The sequence below is a fragment of the Leuciscus leuciscus genome, assembly GCF_965113295.1.
Source record: "Leuciscus leuciscus genome assembly, chromosome: 8".
Lineage (NCBI taxonomy): Eukaryota > Metazoa > Chordata > Actinopteri > Cypriniformes > Leuciscidae > Leuciscus > Leuciscus leuciscus.
In genome coordinates, this window is record NC_138732.1 from 30,168,172 (window position 1) to 30,184,152 (window position 15,981).

General features: G+C 42.1%; 1 long non-coding RNA gene across 1 annotated transcript in view; it reads right to left on the reverse strand.

Annotated features, from left to right (window-relative positions):
* Nucleotides 1-14,878: 14,878 nt before the first annotated feature.
* Nucleotides 14,879-15,981, reverse strand: part of LOC309505148 — an 83,933-nt gene continuing 82,830 nt past the window's right edge. The window contains exon 2 of the long non-coding RNA XR_014208328.1: nucleotides 14,879-14,976. This is a non-coding gene — a long non-coding RNA (uncharacterized lncRNA). The remainder of the gene's footprint in view (nucleotides 14,977-15,981) is intronic.

Below are 15,981 nucleotides of genomic sequence, written 5' to 3' on the forward strand. Positions count from 1 at the left end.
ATATATGATGTCATATTGCTCATGCTCCGCCCACGACCACTGACGGACTGTTCCGTATTAGCATATTTCCCGTATTAGCATATTTCCAGTATTAGCATATTTCCCGTATTAGCATAGAGACAGAGCGCAACGCGTCATAATCGGAAGACCACGCCCACCAAGGGGGAAAACAAACCAACTGTCTCCATTGACTTTGCATTCCGAGAGGCTGCCTCCTTGTCATTTCTTGCTTCTTACAAAATACAGAATAATGCCTAAAAGCTGCGATGTGACAAGGTGTACAGCAAACAAGCTAAGAAACCCAGAAATAATTTTTCATAGGCTGTCGACCCCAAAAAACGAGCGTTTGAGGACATAAAAGTGGATACAGGCTGGAACGAATGGGTAAATTGTGGGATCCTGACACTCAGTATGCACTAAAATACACTACGTGTGCAGTAAGTTAAACATTTGGTCACTGGTGAGTCAAATATCCAAATGTCAGTTTTATATATTATATTTCTGTAAGATAAACTATCCTGTGTTGCCGATTACAGTCCCCTCCGGCGGGCGTACGTTAGTTCTCAGAGTAATGAGACACGTGACGCTCTGTCTCAACTGCCTGTATCCACTTTTATGTACTAAACACTCGTTTTTTGAGGTCGAGAGCTAATAAAAACGTATTTCTGGGTTTTTTAGCTTGTTTGCTGTACACCTTGTCACACAGCAGCTTTTAGGCATTTGTCTGTCTTTTGTTAGAAGCAAGAAATTACAAGGAGGCAGCCTCTCGCAATGCAAAGTCAATGGAGACGGTTGGATTGTTTTCCCCCTGGGTGTGGGCGTGGCCTAAATACGCTCTGTCTCTATATTTCCCCCTCCGCCATATGTATACTGTCCGCCAAGGCAACACTTTGTATGTCTTGTGTGGACACCCCTCATGGGTGAGCAGTTGCTCATTATCATTTAAAGAGACATGCACCGAAACGGGTCGCTGTGAACAGAGCTGTTTTGGAGGAGGTAAAAAGGGTGTTGTTTTACACACCCATTGAGGAATTTTATGTTAAAATGTTTTTATTTGGAATTTCAGCAGAAGATCATTTGTAACTACACTTTTTTGACTTCAACACTTCAAAAAAACAACAACAACAACAACAACACATCTCTAACCCCACCCAAAAGTGCTATCCTGTGGTAAAGGCAGGTAATGAAGGCATAGTAAAAATTAATCACTAGCTTGCAGAAAAGAAATAAAAGGGGACCATGTTTTTCAAATAACAAAATCTTGTTCTTTAGAGCATACCTAATTCTTTCTAAATGTAGTGTACCAGTCAGCTCTGTCAGCCATAGTCGGAACTTCCTTTTTCTTCCAAAACAAAAGAATACGTTTTTTAGCAGAAATTAAACCGTATGAAATAAAATGTTGTTGTACCCGTGTAAGTCTCAAAAACTCTTCAGAAACTCCCAGTATAATTAAAATAGGATCTGGTTCAAAAGGTAAGTCCAATGTATCTGAAAAAACCTGGAAAATCTTATTCCAGAAGCTTTGTAGTTTTGGACACATAACATAGCAATGAGATAGGCTGGCATCTAAAATTTGACATTTGTCACATAAAGGAGACACTTCTGGAAAAATGTTGTTCAGTTTACACTTAGAATAATGAAGCCTATGAAGCACTTTAAACTGGATAAGACAATGCCTTGCATTAATGGAACACCTGTGGACAAGTTCAAGACTGCTTTCCCACATTTCACTAGGAATTTCTACCGCAAGTTCCTCTTCCCAGGCAGATTTAATTTTCTCCATCGAAGGACTTTTCACCTGTTCTAGAGCCTTGTACAGAAAGGAGATGTTATTACCATCTCTATGACGTCTTTCCAAGAATGCATCCAGATACATAGGTGTGGCAGTGACATAGTTAGGAATGAAAGACTTTACAAAGTCTCTAATTTGAAGGTACCTAAAGAAATTATTTGAAGGAATATTATATTTCTTACACAGCTGTTGAAAGGAAGCAAATTTTCCATTCATATATAAATCCCCTATATTTCGTAACCCTATTTTTTTCCAAATATCAAATGCATTGTCTAACATTGAAGGGCAAAAGGAGGGACTAGCAGAAATAGAAAGCAAAAACGACATCTGGGTGAATTTAAAATGTGTCTTTAACTGTTTCCAGATTCGAATAGAATTATGAATGACAGGGTTGTAATTATAAAGTGACCTAGTTATACCTGTGGGTGACAGAAGTATTGTGTTCATAGAATATGGGAGGCATTCTTCCTGTTCCAGCATCAGCCAGCTCTCCTCTATCATATTAGAGTCTATCCATGAAGTCAGAACCTTCAGGTTTGCCGCCCAGTAGTAATAAAGAAAATTAGGTAGGGCGAGCCCACCTTGTATTTTGGGTTTACATAGGTGCTGCTTAGAAATCCTATGGGCTTTATAGTCCCAGACAAAAGGAACCAGAATAGAGTCCACTTTTTAAAAAAAAGATTTGGGCAGAAATACGGGAATGTTCTGCACCATGTACAAAAATATATCATCTTAATTGCATTTACCCTACCCAGAAGAGAAATAGGAAGCGTTCTCCAGAACTTGATCATGGATTTAAGTTTAAACAACAGGGGTTGAAAATTAGCCTTAACTAAATTGGAAAACTTTTTTGTTACCTCTATTCCTAGATATGTAAATTGTTCTGAAGCAACCTTAAAGGGCAAGTGATGAAGCCAAGAAGAATCTTTGATAGTAACTGGCATCAACACACTTTTGTCCCAGTTAATTTTATATCCTGCAAATGTACCATATAAATTAATCAAACTAATGATATTTGGAATGCTGCTATTGGGCTCAGACATAAATAAAATGATATCATCTGCATATAATGCTAATTTATTATCAGTATTTCTTGTTTTATAGCCTTTAATACCAGAATGGGCTCTAAGGGCCTCAGCTAAGGGCTCAATCGCTAAAGCAAACAAAAGTGGTGACAGTGAGCAACCCTGTCTTGTACCTCTATGTAAATTAAAACGAGAGGATATTGTTTGATTTGTGAGAATTCTTGCACACGGACTAGAATACAACAATTTAATTCTTGAGATGAAATTTTCTCCAAGATTAAACTTCTTCAATACTGCAAATAGGTAAGGCCATTCAATTTGATCAAATGCCTTTTCCGCATCCAATGATAGAATGGCTAGATCCCGCCCCAGGCCTCTGGAAGAGTACATTATGTTGAAGAGACGCCTAAGATTAGAAGAAGAGTTACGTTTGGGTATGAAGCCGGTTTGATCTGGGTGTACCAGTTTTCTAATTACTGTGTTTAATCTATGTGCCAAAGTTTTAGCCAGAATTTTTTTATCTGTATTTAATAGTGAGATCGGCCTATAAGAACCCAATTCCTCTGGGTTCCTTCCTTTTTTTGGGACTACAATAATAATTGCCTCATCTAGGGAGGGCGGCAGGGACTTATCTATAAATGCCTGTTTGTAAACCCTATATAAATAAGGTGATAGTAGTTCGTTATAGGTTTTATAGAGCTCATTACAGAATCCATCTGGACCAGGAGTTTTACAGCCTTTTAGAGATTTTATAGTATCTGATATTTCTTTAATAGCAATTTCTGCACCTAACTGGTCAACTTGTTCTTGATTTAATGAGGGAAGATTCTGTTTGTCTAGGAACTGAGCCATAACTGTATGATCTATACTACCTTTAGACGAATATAGTGCCTCATAAAATGTCTGGAACCTACTGTTTATATCCCTAGAGGAAGTGAGAGTTTCTCCTGTGTCTGATCTAATTTTGTATATTGTACGGTCAGATATTATTTACGGAGTTGTCGAGCTAAAAGTTTCTGAGGTTTATCACCGAATTCAAAGTATTTTTGCTTTACATTGTAACGGTCACCAGCTGGAGTGCCCTTGAAAGCCACCAGAGGGCACTCCACATCAGACACTCACGTTCACTCTCAGACTACATTTCCCATACTCACTGCCCGGACTCATCTCTGATCACTCATCACAGTCACCTGTACCTCATTATCACTGATTGCATTCACCTGTGTCCCATCACCCTATTAGTTTCAGTCTATTTATACCATGTTCATTCACTCACCGCGAAGTCTTGTTTGTGTCACACTGCATTTCTGAGCGTTTATCCTGTGTTTTGTTTATCTGGTTTTGATCTTGGACTGTTTCCTCACTTGTAAGATTGTTATCTGCCTGGGCTGACTTGGACTGTTCTTGGACTTTTGATTATTGCTGCCTGCCCCGAATTCTGCCTGTTATCTGGATTACCCTTGCTGTTTGATCTTCATTGCTCTGTCTGCCCTGTTTGACCCCGCCTGTACGACCTTCCTCATTAAAAGCTGCATTTGGATCCTCTACTCACGTGTCTTGGAGCAGTTTCGTGACATACATACAGAAAGGATTTTGAGATTTTAGAAGAGAGAATTTGATTTAATTTGTATTTAAGTGCACAAATTTCTTTATATTTTTCAATACATGGCTGTTTAGCATTTTCCATATCTAATTCTCGAATTTAAATTTCCAATACCTCCAATTCAGCCCTGCTTCTTTTTCTTTGAAATGCCTGATAGGAGATAATACAACCCTAATGTTTGCTTTAAATGTATCCCATATCACCCCTATAGACGTGTCAGGCTTGTCATTGAACTCGAAAAAGGTTTTTATCTCCTGTTTTAAGTAATTGATAAAGGCTTTATTTGTAAGTAAATGAGAATTAAGTCTCCAATTTCTATGTGCTTTATCCATATTATCTATTTTAATAGAAAAAGTCACTGGACTATGATCGGAGATAATAATATTATGATATTTAGCCGTACAGACCTGGGGCAAAAGTTTACCATCCAGAATAAAATAATCTATTTGGGAGTAGACATTATGGACTTGAGAATGGAAAGAGTATTCCCTGTCCGTCGGATAGAGAACTCTCCACACATCAAACATATTAGAATTGCTTATATATGTATTCAAAAATCTACTAGAATTGGAACTAACTATTTTTGTGGAGGAGGATTTGTCCAAATACGGGTCTAGGACACAGTTAAAATCGCACCCAATTATGAGGTTTGTATTTGAAATATCAGGAATTAAGTCAAACAATTTTTGGAAAAACTCAGGTTTGTCACAATTTGGTCCATAAACATTGACTAACGTCAGTGGCACAGAAAATACTTCTCCAACAACTATCACATATCTCCCTTCTTTATCTGAAATAGTCTGATTATTTTCAAATGGAACTCCTTTACGGATAAGGATAGCTGTGCCTCTAGATTTGGCAGAGAAATTTGAATGATATATTTGTCCAATCCACTTGCACCTCAGTGTAACGTGGGCCGTGCGTTTCAAATGAGTCTCTTGCAGGAATATTATATCCGAAGACAGTGATTTTAAATGAGATAGTATTTTATTTTCCCCCTCTTAACTGGTTCGTTCAGCCCTTTAACATTCCAAGTTGAAAAGTTTAATGAACTTGAAGCCCCCTTTACATTTAAATTATTAAACATAAACAGTGATTATAACAGACGTCCTAATCCGGTCCAGCCAATTACCTACACACTGGTATTTCTTACCATGGAAACCTTTAGCACCGACCCACCCCCCTAAAAAAACCTTAGATAACAGAACATGTTTAGCTGTTACAGGAACAAATGTACAGCACAACTTTTCACGAAGTTGAAGGCAAGAAAAACGAAAAATTAAAAATAAAACGTAGAAAACAAAAGCCCACCTCCGCATATTACCTTTCAAGGACTTCAGAATGGTCCAGCATCGGGTCCGCTAAATAAAAGCAACTTCCAACAAAACAACAGGAATTCTTCTCGAGTTATTGTTCAATATCTACTTTACTGCCCCAAACTGTTCGATTGCAAATTTCCATGCTTCGTTCGCATCGGTGAAAAGTTTCTCTCCCTCGCTGTACGTCACCGGCAGCTTCGCAGGGTACAGAATGCCAAACTTCACACCGGGTTTATCTCGGAGGATCTGTCGTACTCTAGCAAAGGCTGCTCGACGTTTGACCACCGCCGAAGGGTAGTCTCTGAAGATATGGATGGAGCGACCGTTAAAGGTTAGCTTTCTTTGTGATGACACTTTGCGCATGATGTTTTCCATAGTATGGCCATGGTGCACTCGAGCGATGAACTGGCGCGGCGGGTCACTGTCCTCAGGCCGGGAGTGAAGAGCTCGGTGCGCTCGGTCCAGAACAGGAAGTTCATCTAGTTCAAGCACCTCCATGAGCAGCTTGGCTACAAATTCTCTGGCACCTTGACCGCTTTCCAATCCTTCTCGGACTCCCGCGATTCTTCGATTTTGCCTCTTTGAACGGCCTTCCAGATCGATGCATTTCTCCGTTAGTTCTGACACCTCCTCGGACAGACTTTTAACTTTGGCTTGTAGTTTCGTAACAGCGTCCGACGAGGCCGTAGCGGTCTGTTCGAGGATTTCGAGAGTTGTACGGTGGTCATTTATGATTAACTGCATAGCATCAAACTTCGCATCAATTTTCCTCTCCAGCGTCGCCATCTCTCCTTTCAAGCTCTCTGTAATATCAGTTTTAACCTTGCCCAAATCCACTAGGAGTGATTCAATTGCAAGTAGAACTGGATCGTTACTCGCGGTTGAGCAGGCCTCTTCAAGCGAGCCCGTATCGCCCGAACTTTCTCCCTCAGCAACGTCTTTCTTCCCTTGTTTCTTCGACGGCATTTTGCATGTTGCAAATTATACTGAACTTATGCAACACTATAAAGGCTTCGAAATCACTAGCGACCTTTATGTCGTCTTGTTTTAATGAAATTTGAGTGGAAGTCAGCGGAGCTACAAAAAACACGTCTTACTCCATCCTTAACCCGGAAGTCCCCCCCTTTGAGGAATTTTAACCAAAGTATACGTTACACACTTTACATGAAGACCCTAAAGAATCATACCAACTTGTGGAAAATGGGCATCCGATGACCCCTCTAAGAGAGCAAACATACATCTGCATTGCCCTTCATTCATGCTATTTGAAATCTTTTTTCATATTACTTTCTATATCTGTCATTTTTTTCTTTACAGTATTTTTCTCTAATTTTACTGTATGTTTTGTGCTGTGTTGTACAAATATGTCTCAATTTGAAGGTTTTTAACGTCATGGGATGATGTTGTGAATAGGGATGCCCCGATACCACTTTTTCACTTCCGATACGATACCGATGCCGCAGCTTTGGCTATTTGCCGATACCGATATCAATCCGATATTTTTATTTTATTCTTGAACTAATACTAATACTAATAAAATATATGGAAGCACTTTGCTCAATTAGCCAAATAAAAACATCTCACTCAAATGGAGAACAAATACTTCTCCAGTATATAGTCCACAACAACAGTTGATAATGAACGACTGCCACCCTTTATTCAACCTTGAGATATGTTAATTTGCTATATTTCAAATCAATATATTTGTCCAAAAGATGAGATCATTTTTGCTTTTAAACAGCGTGTGTGTGATTTTGGTTGGGTGACAGTTGTAGGTTACAGTTTGACAAGAGTTTACAGTTTGACAAAAGGACAATGTTGTGTTTTACACAAATATAGTAGGCTAAACACTTTTTGCAGTTTTAATGATGTCCTGTATGAACAAAATGACGGAGTATGTTTTTATGTTTCCACTGTTCGATCGCACCCGTGCCTCTCTCTCTCTCTCTCTCTCTCTCTCTCTCTCTCTCTCTCTCACACACACTCACACTCTCACACACACACACACACACACACACACACATTCCAGCATTGCAATCTTGACATCGCAGCCTGTCATTTTGCTGTGTTCACACAAAACGCGAATAGAGCGTCAAATTTGTGTCTATCGCGTCTAGTTCGATGCTTGAACATTTTGAATCCATTCGCGCGTCCAAAGCGAATAGGACGTGCGTATAAAGCGAGCGTTTGAAGCGAAATAGTGTTCAGAGCTTAGGCGGGGCTACAGATTAGGTGTTCCTAAAAAACCCACATATGTCTATGCGCGTATCTAACAGTAGTTCCGCATTACATTAATTAATGTGCACGCGAGTTTTATTTATTTTTATACCGTGTATTCTCCGTGTAAATCCATGCACCGAACCGTGATGCACGTACCGAACGTACGTTCAGTACGAATACACGTACCGTTCCACCCCTAATAGGTATCGGATCATGGGTATCGGATTGTTTTTTTCTCCCCTCCGATATCCGATCTAGCGTTCTGAGCCAGTATCGGCACGATACAGATGCCGTGGATCGGATCGGGACATCCCTAGTTGTGAACACTTCATGTTCTTCATGAACACTTGTTGAATTTGTGCTGGTCAGATGAAGTCCGACTGAGCATTGAGATGTAATTAAGATTATTCTACAAACACTTTTAGTGTCCTGCTCCTTCTTCTCTACCCTATCAGCATGAGAGGAAGCAGACAGATAGATAGATAGATAGATAGATAGATAGATAGATAGATAGATAGATAGATAGATAGATAGATAGATACATAGATAGATAGATACATAGATACATAGATAGGTACATAGATAGGTACATAGATAGATACATAGATAGATACATAGACAGATAGATAGACAGACAGACAGATAGTCAGACAGACAGACAGACAGACAGATAGATAGATAGATAGATAGATAGATAGATAGATAGATAGATAGATAGATAGATAGATAGATAGATAGATAGATAGATAGATAGATAGATAGATAGATGGTGGGCATGGATATCTACTATCGGCCGTATTCTCCTCTCCAGTACCCTGGCATAGACTTTCCAGGGGAGGCTGAACACATCCTCCAGTCCCCCTTCTTAAAAAGAGGGACCACCACCCGGTCTGCCAGCCCAAAGGTATTGTCCCCGACCGCCACGCGACAGCCCCACAACATCCAGAGACTTGAGGTACTCAGGGCAGATCTCATCCACCACTGGTGCCTTGCCACTGAGGAGCTTCTTGACTACCTCGGTGACTTCAGCTTGGGTGATGGACGAGTCCACCTCCGAGCCCTCGGCCTCTGCTTCCTCAATGGAGGACGTGTCGGTGGGATTGAGGAGATCCTCAAAGTATTCCTTCCACCGTCCGACGACATCCCCAGTTGAGGTCAACAGCTGCCCACCTCCACTGCCAACCGGTAGTCCTTCTCCATTGACTCACCTAACTCCTCCCAAGCTCGATTTTTTTTTGCCTCCACAACCACCCGGGCTGCAGTCCACTTGGCCTGCCGGTACCCGTCAGCTGCCTCAGGAGTCCCACATGCGAACCAGGCCCAATAGGACTCCTTCTTCAGCTTGACGGCATCCCTTACTTCCTGTGTCCAGCACGGAGTTCGGGTATTGCCGCCTCAACAGGCACCGGAGACCTTATGGCCACAGCTCCGAGTGGCTGCGTCGACAATGGATGTGGAGAACATGGTCTAGATAGATAGATCGATAGATAGATAGATGCATAGATAGATAGATAGATAGACAGTTTATTATAGATAGATAGATAGATAGATAGATAGAGTGGGGAGAACAAGTATTTGATACACTGCCGATGTTGCAGGTTTTCCCACTTACAAAGCATGTAGAAGTCTGTAATTTTTATCATAGGTACTCTTCTACTGTGAGTGACGGAGTAATTAATTTGCATTTTATTGCATGACATAAGTATTTGATACATCAGAAAAGCAGAACTTAATATTTGGTACAGAAACCTTTGTTTGCAATTACAGAGATCATACGTTTCCTGTAGTTCTTGACCAGGTTTGCAAACACTGCAGCAGGGTTTTTGGCCCACTCCTCCATACAGACCTTCTCTAGATCCTTCAGGTTTCGGGGCTGTCGCTGGGCAATACGAACTTTCAGCTCCCTCCAAAGATTGTCTATTGGGTTCAGGTCTGGAGACTGACTAGGCCACTCCAGGACCTTGAGATGCTTCTTACGGAGCCACTCCTTAGTTGTGTGTTTCGAGTCGTTGTCATGCTGGAAGACCCAGCCACGACCCATCTTCAGTGCTCTTACTGAGGAAAGGAGGTTGTTGGCCAAGATCTCACGATACATGGCCCCATCCATCCTCCCCTCAATGCGGTGCAGTCATCCTGTCCCCTTTGCAGAAAAGCATCCCCAAAAAATGATGTTTCCACCTCCATGCTTCACGGTTGGGATGGTGTTCTTGGGTTTGTACTCATCCTTCTTCTTCCTCCAAACACGGCGAGTGGAGTTTAGACCAAAAAGCTCTATTTTTGTCTCATCAGACCACATGACCTTCTCCCATTGCTCCTCTGGATCATCCAGTATGGATATCTATCTATCTATCTATGGATATAGATAGATAGATAGATAGATAGATAGATAGATAGATAGAGTAAGTCCTTCCAATTGAAGGGCGTCGTGGTGGGCATTGATAGATAGAGTCCTTCCAAGTGAAGGAGGTTGTGACACTGTCACACATGACACATGACACATGTTTTAACCACTCTATATATTATAATGATTTTATGTATATTAGAGTTTTAATAGGTTTACATGTTGTCTTAGTCATTTTAGTCCATTTTATTCCTCTTATTTGTTTTGATGTGTGTATAGCCGCGTTTCCACCGAAATTACCCGGAACAATTTGTCCCAGGAACTTTTTTCCCAGGAACTTTTTTTGCCCCAGACCGGTTGCTTTCTGCGTTTACACCGCGGTCTAAAGTACCGGGAAGGTAAACTGCGCGCAACCGCTCCTCCCAGTCTGCGACGGACAGTAATCAGTTTTGAGCGCCACATTTATAATAAGTATGGAGGAGATTCAAAATGTGCTGCAGTTATGTATTGGTTTACTAACGAGGTAATTAACAAAACAAAATAGACGAGCACTGATACTAAAGCATGTTCAGAAAGCTTGTATGCGTATAAAATTAGACAACGTATGTTATCAGTTATTGTGAGATGCCTGGGACGAACGCGCAAAAATTTCCTCTTTCGCAAATACGCTTAAAAAAAGCCTGAACCCCGTCTATCAATCATAAATAGTGACAGTCTTGTAAATAGTTGTTTGTTACTAACCTCAAAGCGCTATTTCAATCCTGTTATAGTAAATTTGTAACATGGTTTGGAGTGCCTTGCAATAGATGACAATGTGTAAACATAATGACTTAATAATAAAAGCTGTGGCTGTCACAGTGTCTGGTTGTGTTTCCCTGGGGTTCACTAGAGGTCCTCGTTCTCACGGTGTCATTCACATTAGACTACAATTCCCAGCATTCTGTTCTGTCACTTATCTGATTATTGCACTCAGCTGGTTCCCATCACCTTGTTAGTTCTGTGTGTATATATGCCCTGTCTGTGTTAGTGTTTGTTACGGAGTCCTTGTTAATGTCTCACACTTCTTGGTTTGTTCCTGCTTGTTCCTGCTTGTTCCTGCTTGTTCCTGCTTGTTCCTGCTTGTTCCTGCTTGTTCCTGCTTGTTCCTGCTTGTTCCTGCTTGTTCCTGCTTGTTCCTGCTTGTTCCTGCTTGTTCCTGCTTGTTCCTGCTTGTTCCTTGTGTTCATTGTTCTTGTTTAGATTGCTTGTATGGTATTTGACACTTGCCTGGACTGGATTACGTTTCACGGATTACCCAATAAATATATCACTGCACTTGGATCTACTGTCTCCCTCATGTGTGTCGTGACAGAAGGACTCCGTCACAATGAATAGATCCAGCAGTTCGGGATTCCGTAACCCTTCTCCTGTGTATGGGGAAGGAAGGGGACCACAGAGAGGAGGTTCGCAGGTCGGGGAGGAAGCGCCTCGACGAAACATTTTTCAATGTTTTGCCTTATGGGCCCAGCAGACTGAGGAAGCAGCAGCGGCTAAGGCTTCAGCGAACTCGTCCATCAGAAATGGTGAGTCGTTTCTGGGGACTCGTCTGGTGAAGTTCTCCGGAACTCGGGGAGGTTGCAGGGGAGGAGGTGGTCGACAAATTCCACGACACCGTCCTCCGCCTGGCCATTCTTCTGATCCGGAGCCGCCGGACTGGTCTAGTACAAGATCCTCGCCGCTGGTTCCGTCCAGCACCAGATCCTCACCGCTGGTTCCGCCCAGCCCAAGGTCCTCACCGCTGGTCCTTTCCAGTTCAAAGTCCTCGCCGCTGGTCTCGTCTAGTACTGAGGCTGCACCTCGCCATCAAGGACGGAGGAGGAGGAGAAGGGCCTCTTATCTCCCCAACGCCCCGGTGGTCGTCCCTGTGCAGCATGCGGTCATTTCAGAGGCCGTCCCTGTGCAGCGTGCGGTTATTTTGGAGGCCGTCCCTGTGCAGCATGCGGTCATTTTGGAAGCCGTCCCTGTGCAGCATGCGGTCATTTCAGAGGTCGTCCCTGTGCAGCGTGCGGTCGTTTTGGAGGCCGTCCCTGTACAGCATGCGGTTGTTTCAGAAGCCGTCCCAGTGCAGTCTGCTGTTATCCCAGAGACCATCCCAGAACTACCCGTCATCTCTCCTGCCACGGTCAAGAAGGTAGTCTTCCTTTTCTACTCATTGACGGTGTTACATGCTTGGAGGAGGTTTAGGAGGTCTGCCGGTCCAGAGACTGTTCACGTAGCTTCGGCCAATCCAGAGACTGGGTCTGTTCCAGTGTCTGTTCCTGACCCGGAGCTGGTGTCTGTTCCTGAGCCTGAGCCGGTGGTGTCTGTTCCTGAGCCTGAGCCGGTGGTGCCAGTTCCAGTGCCTGAGCCGGTGGTGCCAGTTCCAGTGCCTGAGTCGGTGGTTCCAGTGCCTGAGTCGGTGGTGCCAGTTCCTGTTCCTGAGTCGGTGGTGCCAGTTCCTGTTCCTGAGTCGGTGGTGTCAGTTCCAGTTCCTGAGCCGGTGGTATCTGTTCCTGAGCCGGTGGTGTCTGAGCCGGTGGTATCTGTTCCTGAACCGGTGGTGTCTGAACCGGTGGTGTCTGTTCCTGAGCCGGTGGTATCTGTGCCTGAGCCGGAGCCTGAGCCGGGGTCTGTTCCCGTTCCGCCCTGGTCATCTCCGCCGTGGCCGCCCGAGGGGTCTTCACCGCCGTGGCCGCCCGAGGGGTCTTCACCGCCGTGGCCGCCCGAGGGGTCTTCACCGCCGTGGCCGCCCGAGGGGTCTTCACCGCCCTGGTCTTCACCGCCGTGGCTGCCCAAGGGGTCTTCACCGCCGTGGCCGGCCGATGGACTGTCTGCATTGCCCTGGCCGCCCGATGAATTGTCTACTTTGCCCTGGCCGCCGGATGAACTGTCTGGTTCGTCCTGGCCGCCGGCTAAGCCATCACCCCCTGTTCCTGTTCCCCTGCATGGTCCTGGCCCTCCCATCCTTCCCTTGGATTTTTCACGTTCCACCTTCCTCTTGGACTCTTGTGTTGTCTTGGATGGATTGAGGAGTTTCTTTTAAGGACTTTCCATTCCAGCAAACCTCATCACTTTTCTGGGATTATCACTACAGTTGGATTGTATATACACCGGTGGACACTTACACATTGGGACTTAGATAGATAGATAGATAGATAGATAGATAGATAGATAGATAGATAGATAGATAGATAGATAGAGTCCTTCCAAGTGAAGGAGGTGGTGGTGGGGATCAGGGATGTGCACAGACATTTTGAGGGGCAGGGGCTCAAGTGAAATAAAGGGCACTTCTCATAAGTTTTTTTTTTTTTTATTATTTATTTTTTTTACAAAAAAGTATATATATATATTAACGCAACTCTGACTTCCTTTTTAAAAAAATAATTTAAAAAGTTAATTAATTTTATCTTCCTCAAACTCACACAATTGTTTCATTTTCAAAAGATGTCTACAAAATAATCAGTTCACACAGAAACCATGGTCTCCTTAGTATTCACTATTATAGAGCAGCAAAGGATCCATTCCACAATGTGCATGTTTTGAAAAATGTTTCTATGCTACTAGTTTCAAGTATATATTTAGAATAACCTAAATAACTGCATCAAGCAGAGGGGCGTGTTTTACTAATAATTTGTTTATTTTTGCACAAGGCACTACATCATTTTAATTATTTTGGTGTTATCAGAATACATAACACTTTAAAATCAACACAAATATTCACTCTAAACTGAAGAGGGCTGTTGCTGCTATTTTGTTAACTTTACTGAAAAAAATCACTGCAAAAATGATTGACAAAATACAAAAATACAAAAATAAATTGTATTACTAACTTATTTTATTACATGGCTTGGTTGAATTCCGATGTAGAATACGGTGTGTTATTGCTTGATAACAGACCGCTGTGCGGAGTATAACAGACCGTTGCCATGAAAAACAGAGCGTTGCTATGGACTCACAGGATTCTAACCATAGAGACGGAGCGTACTATTTTCTTTAGCGGAAGCAATGCAATCGGGTTTAAATCAATAAACTCCCCTTTAAATCAATATTTTGTGTCAAATTAATTATTTATTTGGTAGGTAGCCATGTAATAAGCGGGATAATGTATTGCGATTATCCCTTACACATTAGCTAGTCTAGTAGCTCATGAGGCATGCATACTAGCAAAACACAGGTTAACTATATTTGTCTTTGGCTAATCAGCAGTAAATTCGAGCCTCGACCAGTGCCTCGAATTTCGAATTTCGAGCGCCACTCACCTCAGCACAAGCCAAGAAAAACAGGGTGGGAGGGGCTGCTGCTGCCTGCAGGTGTGTGTGTGTGTGTGTGTGTGTGTGTGTGTGTGTGTGTGTGTGTGTGTGTGTGTGTGTGTATGATGTGTGCCGATGTGCGCCGCTGCGCAGAGACGCAGTGGGGGAGAGAGAGAGAGAGAGAGAGAAAGGGAGCGCTTCAGAACTCCTGACCTGATATTTAGATATACTATTCTTCAATAAATATATTTGTTTGACAGGGAAGCTGTGCGCAAACAGGAATAATTTTTTAATATTATAAAAAAATAAAAAATAAAAAAAAAGCACCCCAGAAAAAAGGGCACTTTCTCTCCAGGAATAAAAAGGGCAGGTGCTCAAGCCCCCTTTGATGTCTATGTGTGCACGTGCCTGGTGGGGATAGATAGAAAGATAGATAGATAGATAGATAGATAGATAGATAGATAGATAGATAGATAGATAGATAGATAGATAGATAGATAGATAGATAGATATGTAGTGTATAACACGTGTCTAGCATACTAGCATAACATTCAAAATGGGCCAATTGATCAGAAGGTAGATGCGACTACTGGAGAGAGGAAGACAGCACAACAGGTCAGTGAACAATCAATACAGAGTCTTGAATCTGATTCAGTTTGATTTTGTATTAGGAGAAATTACACTTTTGCTCAAAATGTGTGAATCACAAAAGTAAACAATTAAAATACAATAAATGATAATATTCACACTCTTCTTCTTGTTTTTTCAGATACGTGGACTCAGTTTTGGACAATAGTAATGAACACTTTCAACTCTATTGGAACAGATTCTCATAATAAAATAAATAAAATAAATCTCTGTGTCAGGTTCCTTGTAACACAACAAAATTAAAGAGACAATAGATAATGCTTTCACACAAAGTATTGCAATCAATAGCTCAAATACCTCAAAATATAATCAAATGGACAATCAGTTCAATTCAATACACAGAATGAAATTCTGAACTTTCGCTTTCAGTTGCAAATGAATCACTTTCTCCTCAAAACTTAATAGTCTGTCCAATGTGAATCAGAGACTCAAGATTTGACAATTCAATTCAGTTAACCTGAGTTCATGAATCGAATCGATGAGCTCAGAGAACTGTTGATTCTTTTAGAATGATTCAGGATCACAATCAATGTCTTTTGTTGAGAAATCAAAAAGGAAAAATAGAAAAAACAAGATGATCTCAATGAGTCCGAGTCCCGGTTGTCCAAAAGTAAAAGAAAGAATTCTCCTACCAGTTCGATGGCTCAAAAACACAGATCAACAGAGAAAACGATTCCATGGATGGCTCGCCATATACAATCTGCACCTCGTGCGTCCAGCACGAATCAGGGAACTCATCACAGAAGAACTTGAATCTCACAAAAA